The sequence below is a fragment of the Pan paniscus genome, chromosome 3 (genome assembly GCF_029289425.2).
Source record: "Pan paniscus chromosome 3, NHGRI_mPanPan1-v2.0_pri, whole genome shotgun sequence".
NCBI classification, from domain to species: Eukaryota; Metazoa; Chordata; class Mammalia; order Primates; family Hominidae; genus Pan; species Pan paniscus.
Window position 1 is genome coordinate 112,586,280 of NC_073252.2, and position 16,962 is coordinate 112,603,241.

Sequence of the window (16,962 nt, forward strand, 5' to 3'; positions counted from 1 at the left end):
CTTACCGATGCATTCTCGAAAACCTGTTAGAGTCCTAAGCATTCTCCTGTTAGTATTGGGACCTTACCCGTGTCCTATAAAGATGTTATGCCCCCAAAATGAAGTGGAGGGCCATACCCTGAGGGAAAGAAGGGATCTCCAGAGTTGGAAGAGTGATGCCTTTTGTCCTTACTTATATGAATAAGAAGGATATAATTTCTGAGGCTCCCCATATCCTAGCTTTAGGAATAGCTTTTGTTAGGCCTGCTAGTCTGTGGTTGGATCCTAAAATTCCAGATAGTATCCCCTACAATGGGGCTTTGGGCAAAAATTATGTCTTTCTGATTGGTGAGCCTGGGTGCCTAAAGAAGGTAACACAGTCCTGGAGTTTATACTAGAAATCATTCTTACAGGAGAAACTAGAAAAGCACTAGAGACAGGGAGTGTTTTTTTTAGAAGTGGGATTAGCCTAGGAGAAGAGAGGCGAGAGGAAGTTTGTCTGGCAGGCGTTAGGACCCAGGGGCCAAGGGTCAGGATAGATTGGATAGATGGGCGAGTCTCGCTTGGGCGACATGACTTTGAGAGTTTCGCTCATGGCCACAGGGACAACCAACTTGTTGTTGGGACCCTGAAGCTGAATGGCTTTCCTCTCTGTCAACCCTCGGCTTAGCCCAGAAGTAAAGGAAAAGCAGGAAACTGGTTCCAGGCAAACCAATGCTCCCAACTCCGAAGAGTCGGGGATTGTTAGAGAGCCCCTTCCCAGAAAGCCCGACACCCATGTCTTTAATCCGGCAGCCTCACTAATTGCTTTTACCTGGCTGACAGGTGCCAGGTATTTAGCCCCTGAATTCTAAGGAAAAATAGGACAGAATAGCAAATGAAAGGGGTCCAATGGTACTCACCACTTGGTGATAGGCGATAGTCTCACCACTTGGCAATAGGCGATAGACTTATCGCTTGTTGCTAGGCAATAGTCTCACTGCTTTGCGATAGTCTCACTGCTTGGCGATAGGCGATAGTCCCACCAGAGTCACCAAAATGTGTCCAGAATTGGTGGGTTCTTGGTCTCGCTGACTTCAAGAATGAAGCTGCAGCCCCTCGCAGTGAGTGTTACAGTTCTTAAAGATGGTGTGTCTGGAGTTTGTTCCTTCAAATGTTCAGATGCGTCCAGAGTTTATTCCTTCTGGTGGGTTCGCGGTCTCACTGGCTTCAGGAATGAAGCTGCAGACCTTCATGGTGAGTGTTATAGCTCATAAAGTCGGTGCAGACCCAAAGAGTGAGCAGCAGCAAGATTTATTGCGAAGAGCAAAAGAACAAACCTTCCACAGCGTGGAAGGGGACCCGAGCGGGTTGATGCTGCTGGCTTGGGTGGCTGCTGCTGGCTTGGGTGGCTGGCTTTCATTCCCTTATCTGGCCCCACCTACATCCTGCTGATTGGTCCATTTTACAGAGAGCTGATTGGTCCATTTTACAGAGAGTTGATTGGTCCGTTTTGACAGAGCACTGACTGGTGCATTTACAAACCTTTAGCTAGACACAGAGTGCTGATTGGTGTGTTTACAAACCCTTAGCTAGACAGAAAAGTTCTCCAGGTCCCTCCCAAACCCAGAAGCCCAGCTGGCTTCACCTCTCAATGGAACTCACTGTGGGACTTTGCGGCATCTAGCCCAGGCACTCCAGCAGCCCAAAGGGAGCTTATCCCCCAGTCAAGCCCAGTAAGCGCCGGCCGGCTGCGCCCAGTGCAGGGCCCGCTGAGCCTGCACCCATCCGGAACCCAGCTCCCCAGCTCCTGCCCACGCCTCTCCCTCCACACCTCCTGGCAAGCAGATGGAGCCAGCTCTGGTCTCGGCCAGTCCCAGAGAGGGTCCCCCACAGTGTAGCAGCAGGCTGAAGGGCTCCTTGAGTGCAGCCAGAGCGGATGCTGAAGCCAAGGAGATGCTGAGAATGAGCGAGGGCTGCTAGCATGTTGTCACCTCTCAATATCTCCTGCCTGAAATCCAGAATTCAGATCTGTGTTTCCTGGAGATGCTCAGTGTACTGAAAATAGTAAATAATTTGGAACCAAAAAGAACTGGATTCCAAGCCAGGCTTGACTGCTTACTAGTTGTTGTGCCTTTGGTATTTCTAATATTTATAAGCATTAATTTCCTCACCTACAAAATTGGGATAAACATTGAATTTCTACGGCCTGTAGTGATGTTTAAATAAAATAATATAAAATGCTTGGCACATATTAGACAGAAAAAAAATTATATTTCTATAACTTGGCCCTATTTGTATCCAAATTTAACATAAATGGATTTAGACCTTTCCAAAACATCTTTACATAAACATGATTAGATTATTCCATTGTACTACAAGAGTTTATGTATTTCTCTCATTTATTGGCTTAAAAGTTATTTTTAAAAGTAATTTATGATTTTTGTTTTCTTTACCCCATTTTGAAACCTCTTGTATCCAACCTAGTGTGTGGTGTCTGGTAAGAAATCAGTAAATACATAAATATTTCTTGATTGGATGAATACACAACTTTTCCCTGTAAATGGGAGAAAATATATAACTTCTTTTCTCAACCCCTTAAGTGCATAGTGGGAACACTTCTGTAACAAAAGACAGATTAACAAGAGAAAAACAGACATTTTTATCTATCTGTGCAGTGTACACCACACAGGAGAAACCTCAGTTCAAAAGTTTCTCATAACATGATGGCTTAGGGTTCCTGCTTATATAGCATATCTAACAAAGAACAATCAATTTAGAAGTGTTAAGACAGAAATAACAAGCAGCTTTAGGGTCCCAAATGTGGGAAAAGCTGCATAAAAATAGTCAAAGTCTGTTCCCAAATTCCTTTGACTCTGCTGGTGCCACCTCTGGGCTGATAAGCAAGCGAGAACTTATATCTCCATCTACACGTGGAAAGAGAAGGCAGAGCCCCCCTGCATCTTTTTTACAGGAATGTTTATAGCCTGCCATAGGTAAGAAAGGGAAAGTCAGTCTTTTCTGTAACTGCTGCTTCCCAATTGCAGTAAGCTTAAAAATATGTATGTCAAAGAGGTGTATTTTGGGGTGAAATATTCTGCTTTTCTTCACTTGCAAAAATCACTATGAAGTTTTAACATTCTCATTTTAATAAAATAAATAATATATAACAATCAGTATCAGAATGATTAAATTTAGCATAATTTTTTTTATTCCATGAATTCTCAGAATTAAGCTGGAGGACTTTATCCTTAGCAAACCAATGCAGGAACAGAAAACCAAATGCTGCGTGTTCTCACAAATGAATTGGATCTAATGATGAGAACACATGGACACAAAGGGAGGAACAACACACACTAGAGCCTATCAGAGGGTGGATGGTGAGAGGAGGGAGAGGGTCAGGAAAATAACAAATGGGTACTAGGATTAATATACCTGGGTGACAAAATAATCTGTACAACAAACCCCCATGACACAAATTTACCTATATAACAAACCTGCACATGTACACTTGAACTTAAAAGTTAAACAAAACAAACAGAAAAAAAATACTGTTTTAAGCTCTGCTGGAGTCATTTGTATGAAAAACAAAGAAAAGGAGAAAAGATAAAATAATTTGCAACTAACTGTGTTATCTAGAACAAGTGCCACCCTACTGATTGGCTTTAATTTAGATATAATAAAGGCATGTATGGTTTACCTTCATTTTTCAAATATTAGTGAATTTGATATGGCCTACAGTAAAGTAAAATTTTAACTTCAAAGCCTCTGCTAAGAATTTTAATGGAAAGATGGTTCTGTTTTGGACAGGATACATGGCTAGATACTACCTACTAGTAATAGTCTAAACCAGGAAATTACATGGTTTGATCTAGAGATAAGGTGGAGAATGAAACTCATCTGGATAATAATGTAAATCTATATCTTCCATTGTGATTACAGACAACCTTTAAAAATTGTATTACCCGAGGGAAAAAAAAATTATCTTTCTTTCTGAGTATTATGGCTTGTATAACCCCTAACAATTAAATTAATATTTATTCTAGAACAATGTATATGTTTGTATATGAATGTTTCCTTATACTGTTAGAAATACTACAAAGCCACAAATTTGGATTGTCAATAGCACACATATTTTTTTTTGATACCATAGAGTACTAATGGTCATTCTGATGAAAACTGAAAACATCTATATCCACATGCCTTAGTTGATTTTTTTCTAAAAAACAAAACAAACAAACAAAAAATTTAAGAAACACTCTAACATGAAACTAAACCAGTAAACAACTTTACTGTTTTCTTCAAGAAATTCCTACAAATCAATTTATCAGAGATAAGTTTGTTCACCTCAGTAAATAGATCATTTATCAAAGGTTTACTTATCATGTCAACACCTCACCTCACTGCATTCACCAACCCTAAACTACTGTGTTATGAACATTGTCCAATTCTAATAATTTTCCTGCTTGAAAAAATCTGCTTTAAACTCATCCCATTTTGAAAACTCTTGAGCCCAAACTCCAAATCCTCTAAATTTCCTCCAATACTAAGACTCTGTCTGCTTTACTACAATGAGTTTGAATACATTCTGTCAGTCTTTATGAACAGGGTGTCTGATGACACTTTTGGGAATTCAACATCAGGCATTTCTTGCCAGTGCCACAGATAATGCTGGTTTGTTTTTGTTTTTTACCTAATCGTATGTATTGCCTTAGTGAGGAGGAGAAGAGAAGGCCCAAAGTAAATACCGTTCTTGTGGGTAGTGGTAGTATTGCTAAGGTGATAAGGAAAATTTATTCTCTGACTACATCATAAAGCAGCATCTCTCCTTGAATGATGGAGCAGCGTGAACTTGAGATTGGGGAAAAGGCTCTGAACTGGTGTATGTCCACAGATGGAGACACCAGGCCAGGGTCAGTCTTTTCTTTGTACTCTGGCAACAGTCATATTTAGTATATTAAAGTCCTGCCATATCTCATTACCTACCTACCCTCTCTAGTTATGCCTATACCTTCAAGTCACAGACACCCACTAGTCTAGTGGTGTAGGGAATTACAGAGCTAACAGCAAATGACAGTATTGTCTTCCCTACGTACTTTGCACTGAAGCTGAGACAGCAACAACTTCACTCCTCCACAGAAGCTGGCTAGCAAGGAGTGCCCCACAGGGCAATGTAGCAGCACGGGTGGGCTCTGAAAAGGATGACAGATACCTCCCTCCCCTTTCTCACGTATGATTTTTTAAAAGTATTTTCACGAAAAAGGGCAGTAGAACTTTGGGTTAGAGTTACAAAGGGATAGTTACCACATTATCTTTTCTCTGAAGTCTCTTCGTTTTTCTGTCCAGTAAAGAAGAAACAAGAAATTAACTGCAATTCCTGCTGTGAACGTCTATCTCCCCACAGGCCTGTGGATGTCTAGAGGAGACACTGTCATTATTTCCAAGGCAAAAGCAGAAAAAGGAGGTTGATGATCAGGAAGAGGTTGGTCGAAGGCTGCTGGGTGGTTCTAGAGTTGTAACTAGTAATTAAAGTTCATTAATCAGCTGTCTCAGCCAGGGGCACTAGGCCAGCTGCTATTTTGATCAAACAATTATTTATCCTGATAAGGGGGGAACATGTGAGAAGCTTCTTGGCAGCAGAACTTGTTTCTTTATTTTAAAGCAAGATGATAAATTATCCCAGAAAATGGGTTCTTGTTTTTTTCTAAGAATATACATGCATATAAAAGTAATATGTGAAGTGCAACACCGTAATATTAATACAACTCTTTCTAACTAAAATTAACATTGATTTTTTTTTAAACCCAGGATTAGTAAGGGTACAAATAATCTTTGCTACCTAGTTAATTATTCATTGTATGATAATCCCTGTTTCTGTAGTCATCTAAATGTTGATCTCCTCCACAGTGTTTGTTTGTGACTGACTAACGTTGGAAATGCAGAAGACCCAACGAGAAATGGAGTTTCCCCTTGTCTTTCAGTTACAAGATTAACTATGTCTTTTAAATGGGTAGTTGGCATATGATACAACAAGGAGGGCACCAATGGATGAATAAAGAAATCTAAGTTCCTGCCTGGGCTCAGCAATAAATTCCTATGGCCTTGGGGAAATCATTTAACCTTGTGAACAACAATTTACATTTTTCTAATTCCCTAGATCAAGGGTTGGCAAACTTTTTTTCTTTTACTTAATGGTAAATATTTTAGGCTTTGCAGGCCATTTGGTCTCTTGCAACATCTCAATTCTGCTCCTGTATTGCAAAAACAGCTATAGACAATATGTAAATGAATGGGCATGGCTAAGTTCCATTAAAACTTTACTTATGAACAGTGAAATTTGAATTACATGTCATTTTCATGTGTCATAAAATATATTTTGTTTGTTTGTGTCCCAACCACTTTAAAATATAAAAATGATTCCTAGTTTGTGAGCTGTATAGAAACAGGCTGCAGGCTGGATTTGGCCCATGGGCCATGGTTTACTAACCACTGCTCTAGATGCTTCCTAAGGATAAAATTCCCTTTGGTTTTCTAGAGTTTGGAAAAGACAAAGAATAAGCCAATTCTTAGATGAATAATTAAAATGATAGTAAAGAGGCTTTTAGAGAAGTTGTAAGAGACAGCGTGATGAAGTGATGTTTTTGGAAGGGTATAACAAGCAACTAGCTGAAGTGAAAGATTACACAGAAAAAAGGAGTAGCTCAAAAGAATAGACTTGCCTGGTTGATAACCAGAATATCTAAGCAACACATCTTTGACTTAAACTAAAACAGAAATTAAACCATAAGAAACTCTAGGGGCAAGTAGAGATGACTGTAGATAGGACATTATGTTTGTACACATGCACATTTGCATGTATAGTGGTCATTGACACACAGAGCCACACGGAAACCCTTGAGTGACTCTGAAGAAGATAAGACATGCCTAATAACATGTGCTTGTGAGAAAAGAGGAACAAAGATATGAGCATAGGATGAGTAGGAATAAAAGCATTTTAAGTAAGCTTGCAAAAGAGCTGCCTATTGTATTGGGATAATTTGCTTAAGAATAAGTTACACAGTAATAGGTGTGGCAAGAGCAGGTTGACATATTGCATACTGATTTCTGCATATATCAACAAGAAGCAAGAAAAAGTAGTATTATTTAATGCGTAACACCAACGCAGACATTCAGAAACTTGTATTTCTCCTCTGTTTTTCCTCTCCAGTTGTCAGGTATTGACCGTTCCTGTGATATTTGATAAAAGATGTTTCACATTATAATAGAGTGATTTATAACATTCAAGTCCTTAAAACATTTATCAAATGCAAACAGATGTGAAACTATTGTCTTTTCATTTTATGTGGCTAAGATGGGTGATACTGTTTCTTGTAATGTCTCTTTCACATTTTAGTATCAGGGTTATGCCATCCTCATAAAACAATTTGGGGTGTGTTATCTCCACCTTTATTTTCTGAAAAAGCCTTATGTAAGACATTATTTCTTCTTTAGATGATTTATAGATTTCAGTGATGAGCCATATGGGCCTACAGTTTTCTTTGTGGAAAGCTTTTGTTGATGGAGTCAATTCCTTTAAATGTTACAGAGCTATTAATGAAAGAGTTGATACGATTACAGTTTCATCTACTGGCTCTAAAGGAGGTGACCTGTATTATTACTATCTGGGTAATGTGCTGAGTTATGTTTTTGATAGGGTACGATTGTTTTAATAAACATACTAGAGTGGCATGGGTCTGTGACTTGCCTTATTTATTCAGGCCAATGTCTTCAAAGACTTCAGCCTGATCAGCATGACTATTAATTTATTTTTCTATCTAGTAGCAATTTGATAAAGGCATTCCAAAAAGATGGCTTTCTTTGGCCATCTATGAAGATAAACTGTATCACAAAGGATTGAGATAGTTCCTAATTCATCAAAACTGTATTCACTCTGATATTATATTAAAGGTGAAGAAAATACAGACACATTGGAAATATTCTTACAAATGTATTTCATGAATAAAAGCAATAAATAGCACTGGAGTGTTTTCCATAGGGAGTTGTTTAAAGTAATTAATACGTAGGATTCAACTAAGTGCTGATTAAAGAAGAAATATTAGCATTCTTCCTAAGAGTCATAACCATTAATTTGACTCCCCTTTTACTCATCAAATATACTCAGATGTGTAATAAAAATTAATAAGATATTGTTAGGGAAAAAATTAATTAGATGTTGTTAAGAAAAGATTTTTACAATTTCACATGGAAAAAATTGCTGACAATAGGTTTTGTCTTAAAGTAGACAAAGAGAATTATTTTAATGGACTCAAAAATATTCATCAAGGAGAGAAGTCACAGACTACACAATAACTAGTCTTGTATTAAGTAAATGCATTAATTTTTCTGTTTTAGAACTCTGCTAGTAAGATTTAGTGGCATGATATTCTAGGATTTTGTGGTTATTATTCTTATTTCACAATAAGCCACTCAGCCTTATCTGGGTTTAATATGTATGAGAGCTCAATTTTGGGAATGTTTGTCAAGGCATTCTTTAGAATCCAACAAATCAAGGAGCACCTGTTAAGTTGCTGAGACATTAGTGCTCTCAGAAGTCTATTACTATGTTAAAAGTTATGGTGTATACTAAAATCAGTAAGTTTTCTGCCTTCAGTTTCTGTTAACAACAATGCCACTGCAATTCCTGATGCTTTGTAAAATAATGTTAGCTATGTTTGGCTGACATGCAGAAACTCATATTTCTATTCTGTTTTTCCTCTCCAGTCATCAGATATTGATCATTCCTGTGATATTTGATAAAAGATGTTTCACATTATAGTAGAGTGATTTATAACATTCAAGTCCTTAAGACATTTATCAAATGCAAACAGATGTGAAACTATTGCCTTTTCATTTTATGTGGCTAAGTTGGGTGATAATTTTTCTTGTAATATCTCTGTCACATTTTAGTATCAGGGTTATACCATCCTCATAAAACAAGCTGGGGTGTATTATTGCCACCTTTATTTTCTGAAAAAGCCTTATGTAAGACTTATTTTTTCTTTAGGTGATTTATAGATTTCAGTGATGAGCCATAAGGGCCTACAGTTTTCTTTGTGGAAGGGTTTTGGTAATAGGTTCAATTCCTTTAAAAGTTACAGAGCTATTAAAATTTTCTATTTCTTCTTTTGTCAGATTTGGTAAATTGTGTTTTTCAAGATTTTGTTCATTCCACTTAAATAATCATATTTATCAGGATAAAGTTCTTTATAATATTATCTTTTCAATATCTATGAGCTCTGTAATCATATCAACTCCTTCGTTGCTATAGGTAATTTGTGTTTCTTTACTTATTTCTTGATCAATCCTTGTTAAGATTACCAATTTTATTAATCATTTCAACAAAATATTTGTGGCTTTGTAAACTTACTCTGTTGTTTGTTCATTTTCTATTAATATTTCTAATAGAAATATGTACAGTAAAGACCATTCTGATAAGGTGTGATGGAAATGAGGAATATCTTACTGTGAACTGGAGTAAAAGCCATCCTTGTTATACTGTAGCAAGGAACTTGCCTCCATTGTGTCCATGTTCTAGGGTTTTATGAAGGTGAAACTTAAGAATGTTGAACTAGGATTTCTGGAAAAAATTTGTAAACAAATTAGAGAAGGAGCTATGTGGTTACTTTGACCTGCTTATACTGAGATCTGGGAGCAAATGAATAATTTAAAACAGAATTTACAACTAAAGGGCAGCAAAGCCGAAAAAATCTGGAAAAGTCACAGCCTGATCATGTTAAGAGTAAAAAAGCAAGTTTGGGAGAGATTGCTGAGGGTGTGGCCCAGTGACTACTTTCTAATAAGATTAACATGAAAACAAGAAAGATAAGTGTTGTGTATTAGGACAACGGAGAAAAGGTACAGGTCTAGAAGGGCAAAATGGCTTTGTGAGATGGGCCTGGAGTTCCCTGTATCCATACATTGCTGCTCCCTGGATCCTGGCTGCTCCAGCCATGGCTCAAGTGACTCCAGGTGTAGCTTGTGCCGCAGCTTTGGAGGGCACAAGCAATAAGCCTCCGCAGCTTCCACATCCATGTAGTGCTAATTCTGCAGGTCTGCAAAATGCAAGAGAGGTAGGGATGTGGTGGTCCCCACCTAGACTTCAAAGGATATATCAACCTGCCTGGGAATCCAAGCAAAAACTTGCTCCAGGGGTGAAGTTGCCACAGGTAGTCCCTACCATGGCAATGTCTAGTGGAGTGTTGGAGTGCAGCCACTGCTGGGTTGGGCCACTGGCAGCATGCAACATCCACCTGGGGAGCTATAGACACTGGGCTCCAACTCATCTAAGTAACCATCTGAGCTGTGCATCCAGCACAGCCCTAGGAGCAGATCTGCCTAAGGCCTTGGGGGCCCAACCCCAGCCCCAGTATGTCCAGGAGACAGCATATGGAATAAAGTATCATTTTGCAGTTTTAAGATTAAATTTCTACCCTGCTGAGTTTTAGATTTGCTTGGGCTGGTCACTTCTTTCTTTTGGCCTATTTCTCCTTTTGGAAATCAAAATGTTTACCCAATACGTCTCCTACCATTTTATCTTCAAAGTAGATAACTTGTTTTGCATTTTACAGGTTCATGGCTGGAGGGAGCTTGCCTTGAGACTCAAATGAGATTTTGAACTTTAAACGATCGAGTTGTTGCTGAAACAGGTAAGACTTTGCAGCTATAGGGTGATTGTATTTTGTACTTGAAAAAGACATGAGTTTGAGGGGCCAGGGGCTGAATGCTATTGGTTTGACTGTGTCCCCTCTGAAACTTATATTGAAATTTGATTCCCAATTTGGCAGTGTTTGGAGGTGGGCCTACTGCGAGGTGTTTGAAACATGGGAGTACTGCCCTCATGAATAGATTAATGCTGTCTTAAAGGAGTAAGTTCTTGCTATTGCAGAAATTAATTAGTTCCCATGAGAGTGGGTTGTTATAAGTGAGCCCAGCCTCTCATGCGTGTCCCTTTGCACTCATCTGCTCGCCTTACTGCTTGTCTGCTATGTTGTGATGTAGCACATGGCCCTAACTAAAAGGTGAGCAGATAACAGTATCATGCTCTTGGACTAGAATTGTCACCAGAATTGTGAAACAAATGAATCTATTTTCTTTATAAATTACCCAGTCTCAGGGATTCTGTTACGGCAACACAAAATGGACAAAGACAGGAGGTAATTAGCATTAGATAAGATCCTCAGGGTAGGAACCTCATGAGATTGGCAGCTTTATAAGAAGAGGAAGAGAGACCTGAGCTGGAACATTTGCTCTGTCTTGCCACATAATGTCTCTTGCCAAGTCATGACACAGCAGGAAGGCCCTCATTAGATACCTGTGCCATGCTCTTGGACTTCCCAGCTTCCAGAAGAGTGAGCTAACTAAATCTCCATTCTTTATAAAATTACCCATTCTGCAGAATTGAAATACAGCAACAGACAATATTTTAAGACAATTACATCTTCAGACAATTAAGGCATAATTAAAACAATAGAAATGTTGAACTTACAGAATGCAGGTGGTGGGATTGTTGAGAAGGTGCTGGTCAAAAGACATAAAATTTCAGCTGGATAAACCTAGAGTTTACAAGGGTATTGGGAAATGGATTTAAAAAAAATACTTCTGGGAGAGTAATGTTGCAGTCTTTCAAAAAAGCAGTTTGCGTTAATTAAGGTTTTTAATTCTGTATACTTCTAGGGATTTATTCTAAGGGAATTCATATGATTCACATACAGATTCCAATATACTAATCTCAGCATTATGTATACTAATGCAAATTTGAAAGCAATGAACATTGATTTAATAAACTGTCACATTCATATAATACCATGTAGGTATTAACATAGTTAGAAAAAAAGTATTCTAATATGAAAAGCTATATTCATGACAAATTATTAATTTAAAATCAAGTTAAATGGTTTATTTATAATAATCCTTTCTTTCTCATATCTCTTTATATGCATGTAGACAGGATACCAAAATGTTAACAGTGATATTCTCTGGGTAGTGGGATTATCAATTATAAATTTTCTTTTTGTATTATTTGTATTTTCTAAATTTCATAAAATAAATAGGTATTATTTTATAAATAAAGTTTTCTAAAATTGCATTGCATATATCATGTAGCTTACCCTTCTTTTTTCTTTTAATTTCCAATTTATGCGTTTTCTAATCACAAGCAAGGTCAAGAAATTGAGAGAGAAGAGTTGGCTGAAGAATGAGATTCCCAAGGAAGATCAATAGTGAATAATGATAGAAAAGTAGAAGAAAGAGTCTAAACAAAGTTAGGGTAGACAGTGAATATCGATTGCTAAGTGGGAAATCATTGTGCTCAAGGAAAATGGGTATATTAGGAGAGCCAGAGAAGGATGATTGAGAGTACTGAGTTCTACATTGTAATGGTTTTTCACATATTTCCTATGTTTGACTTTACAGAAAGCAGGCAGTAGAATATAGCAAAGTTTATCCAGATAAGATCCTGTCAACACTCAGGTGTCATTAGCCTTAAGCTGCATGAAGAGTAAGGCCAGTCATACCATTACACTATTGCAAGGTACACCAGTCTATGAGGGGCATCAAAACAGTGAGAAAGCAGTAATAATGCAGTTGGGGCTCTACAAATAATTCTAGTTGTAACATGGAAACATGTAATCTAATCCTCCCTCTGCCAAAGTGGAAATGATAATGATATTTCTTATTTAGTATTATGGTTTTGATTTAAAAATCCCTTTGTAGGCAGCAACCATTTCGCTAGTAAATAAATATGAAGGAAACATTTAACTATTGTCAATTTGAAATTATGCCACATTATTTTTCTGCCTAAGGGCCATAGTAGGTTGTAGTTCATTTGTGCATCCAATTACAAATCAGAAAAAGGGATTTAACAAGATTCCAGTAAAAACCTCCCATGCTCATGGATTGAAAGAGTCAATATAGTTAAAATGGCCATACTGCCCAAAGCAATCTACAGATTTACTGCTATTCCTATCAAGCTACTAACATCATTTTCTATACAATTAGAAATATTATTCTAAAATTAGTGTAGAACTTAAAAAGACCCTGGCTTGCCAAAGCCATCCTATTCAAAAAGAACAAAGCTGGAGACATCACATTATCACATTACCCAACTTCAAACTATATTATAAGGCTACAGTAACTAAAACAGCATGGTACTGATACAAAAACAGACACATAGACCAATGGAACAGAATAGAGAACCCAGGAATAAAGCTGCACACCTATAGACATCTGATCTTCAACCAAGTCAACAAAAATAAGCAGTGAAGAAAAGACTCCCTATTCAATAAATGATGGCTGCGATAGCTGGCTAGCAATATACAGAATAAACCTGGACCCCTACCTATCACTGTATGCAAAAATTAACTCAAGATGGGTTAAAGATTAAAATATAAGACCTCAAACTATAGTAACTCTGGAAAACAGCCTAAGCAATACCACCCTGAACACAGGAACTGGCAAAGATTTCATGATGAATGAAATCATGTCCTTTGCAGCAACATGGAGGCAGCTAGAGACCATTATCCTAAGTGAATTAACACAGGAACAGAAAACCAAATACCACATGTTCTCGCTTATAAGTGGGAGCTGAACACTGGGTACACGTGGATATAAAGATGCAACAATAGGCACTGGGGATTACTGGGAGGAAGAAGGGGAGATTAAGTTTCAAAGCCAACTATTGTGTATGCTATGTACTACGCTTAGTACCTGGGTGAAGGGAACAATCACATCCCAAACCTTAGCATCATGCAATATATCCATGTAACAAACCTACACATGTACCCTCTGAATCGAAAGTAAAAGTTGGAGTTATTAAAAAAAAAAAAAAGGAAGTCAGGAATTTCAATTCATGACCCTGTTGGAAAACACCAGATCTGAACATGCAGAAGCAGTCAACCAAATGTTTAGACCTACAGTATTTTTTATAAAACAAGAAAAAGAGCATTATACAATTGTATTAGTCCCTTCTCATGCTGCTATGAAGAAATACCCGAGACTGGGTAATTTATAAAGGAAAGAAGTGTGATTGACTCACAGTTCTGCATTGCTGGGTGGGGCCTCAGGAAACTTAGAATCCTGGCAGCAGGCAAAGGAGAAAAAGGCACCTTCTTCACAGGGGGCAGGATGGAATGAGTGCAAGCAGGGGAAATGCCAGACACTTACAAAACCATCAGATCTCCTGAGACTCACTCATTATCATGAGAACAGGGTGGGGAAACCACCCCCATGACCCAATTACCATATCAACAACACACTTAAAGGAATGCAGATCCCTTAAATGACCTATTAAAGAAATGGAAATAGATTTTTAGAGACTGGTAGAGTAAAAAAAAAAAAAAAAGAAACATTGTAGAGGAGCTAAAATATGCACCTAAACTAAATCCATATTCGAAATAGCAAAACAAAGTGAACACATCAGAGAATTTGAGAAACCATCCTAGAATATAGAAAAAAAAGTTGAAAAGTACAAAACATGAAAGCTATCAAAGAGAAGATGGTATCTGTGGGAGAAAAAAGAAAGATTTGATTCTCTATAGGTATTTCTGAAAAAGAATCAAATTACAAAACTTGAAACAGAAACTAAAATCAAGTATACAATTTAAGAAAAATTTACTCTCCTGGAAAATATACTGTTTACATTAATTGATTTAAAGAGAGTTCACACAACATTAATGAAAGGAGACTCACTTCCTGATCAGATATTGTAATTATAAGACTGCAGAAATATTAAAGGAGTATTTGGACTAAAAGAAATAAATCCAAGGCCAGGTGTGTGGTGCAGACCTGTAATCCCAGCACTTTGGGAGGCTGAAGCCGGCAGATTGCTTGAGCATAGGAGTGTGAGTCCAGCCTGAGAAACATGGCGAAACCTCATCTCTCCAAAAAAAAAAAAAAAAAAAAAATTATACAAAAATTAGCCAAGCATGATGGAGCATGCCTGTGGTCCCAGCTACTTGGGAAGCTGAGGTGGGAGGATTGCTTGAGCCCAGGAGGTCGAGTCTGCAGTGAGCTGTGATATGATTGTGCCACTACTCTCCAGCCTGAGTGAAAGACGAAGACGCTGACTCAAAAAAAAAAAAAGAAAAGAAAAGAAAAAGAAAAAGAAAAAGAAATGATACGACTTCGATGAGTGGAGGAACACCAGGGCTCTTGTCTTAGGCTGAATTGCATAAAATGACAGATACACGTGGAGTAGTTTCAAGGAGCAGAGAGTTTAATAGGCAAGAAAAAAGAAAGAAGGAAGAAGCTTCCCTGTACAGAGACAGAGGGAAAGGGTCTCCAAGGCCAAGAGAGGAAACCTGGAGTGAAGCGGATACCAGCTTTATATGAGGAGGCTGGAGGAGGCGGTGTCTGATATGCATAGGGCTTAGGGGATTGGTTTGACTAAACATGTCATTCACATAGCCCTCGAAAAAACGGGCCCTCCCACCTAGTCTTTTAATATGCAAATGCAGGGCGCCATGATGGTCTACATACCTGCGGATATGTGGGGGCAGGCATGTTGCCAGGCACATGTGGGAGCAAGGGCAAGAGGACAATGGTGGGAATCAACATGTTTAGATGGAAGTAGCTTCTAATGGCCTGTATTTGCATATCAAAGGTTGCCTGACTGGCTCTTAAGAGCCAGGCTTTCCTGCTAGACAAGAAATGTTTCTGGAGCTGCTTTGAAAGAGACAAAAACTTTCCAAGAACCGTTTTTCCACTCTATCTAGGAAAAATAATTTCTTAATAACTCCTATAACAGCAAGAAAAAGAAAAGAAGTAAATCCAGGCCACAGTCTCAGTTTTATCTGAATATTGAAAGCCAGAAGTCTTTTTTATAAAGTTTTGAAAGAATTAGAGAGACCACTATGTTTTACTTCTTCATTTTTAGTAATTGGAAAGAGAGAATAGCACATCGTAGACATCAATAATTATTTTATTGAGTGAATAAATGAATAAATATTAGCTAGTTGCCCATCATGTATGAAGGCAAAGTACATTGTTAAAAATTTAATATACATCCATACACACCCCTTAGAAAACAAAAGAAATCTCTTAACATTGTATTGATAAAGAGATGTATTCTAATTAATATTTTGAGCACTGGGAAGTCAAGTAGACCATTAGTTCAGTCAATGACAAGAGGGGCTGAATAGAATCACAGCTGCAGGTCGCCACACTAGAGAACCCAGAAGTTAGCTCAGATGTTGCTTCCCAAAGATGCTTCTGGATAAAACTTCAAAGAAAATCAATTTGTCATAACTTTTTTTTTACTCATTACAGGAATAAGCTGTAACTGCCACACACACACATGCACATACACACAAATTCCTCCTGAATTGACTCTGAGTTTAAAAAGTCAGTTTTACTATTCCTAGACAAATGCCCCATCCCTCATTCCAACACACATGGAATGAAAACATACTAAAATATGGTTATCTTAGATCCAGAGGTTTGAGGTCAATTATCTATATTTTATTTTCTGTGTTTTCTAGTCTTCATCAGGTATTTATATTGTATAATTCTTTGTTTTCAGAAAAGATATATAAAATTATTATCTGTAGTGGTAATTTCTAGATTTTGTCCCCTAGTGATTAAACATCTTTGAAATATTCATATGAAAACAGGAACCCAGTTTTTTATTCTATTGATAGTTTCAATTGAGAGTCCAATAAAATATCGAGGAAGCAAAACCTCTTTCGTACATGTTATTCTTGCTTTGGGGAGCTTTCTAGGCATACAAGTGCTGAAAATTTTTTCTCAGGTTTGCTTTTAAACTCTTAATTGTATCCTTCTAGCCAAATCAACAACTCGAATTAGATCTTGATCCTGCATCTGAGCTCCTGGTTCCATGCTTCCTTCCTTCCAAGCCTGAAAAGATGATCCCTGACTTTCACAATGCAGGGCATTTTCTAGAGTCTTACTTGATTCAGCAGATTTGCCTGAGAGTGAACAAATGAAGCATGAAAATTTATATGGAACTCT

The 16,962-nt window shown here is 37.7% G+C and overlaps 1 long non-coding RNA gene across 1 annotated transcript in view; it reads left to right on the top strand.

Annotated features, from left to right (window-relative positions):
* The window catches only part of LOC117980036 (uncharacterized), a 40,875-nt gene extending 25,645 nt beyond the window's left edge, over positions 1-15,230 (top strand). Inside the window, exon 2 of the long non-coding RNA XR_004671163.3 lies at positions 10,566-15,230. This is a non-coding gene — a long non-coding RNA (uncharacterized LOC117980036). The remainder of the gene's footprint in view (positions 1-10,565) is intronic.
* Positions 15,231-16,962: the final 1,732 nt, after the last annotated feature.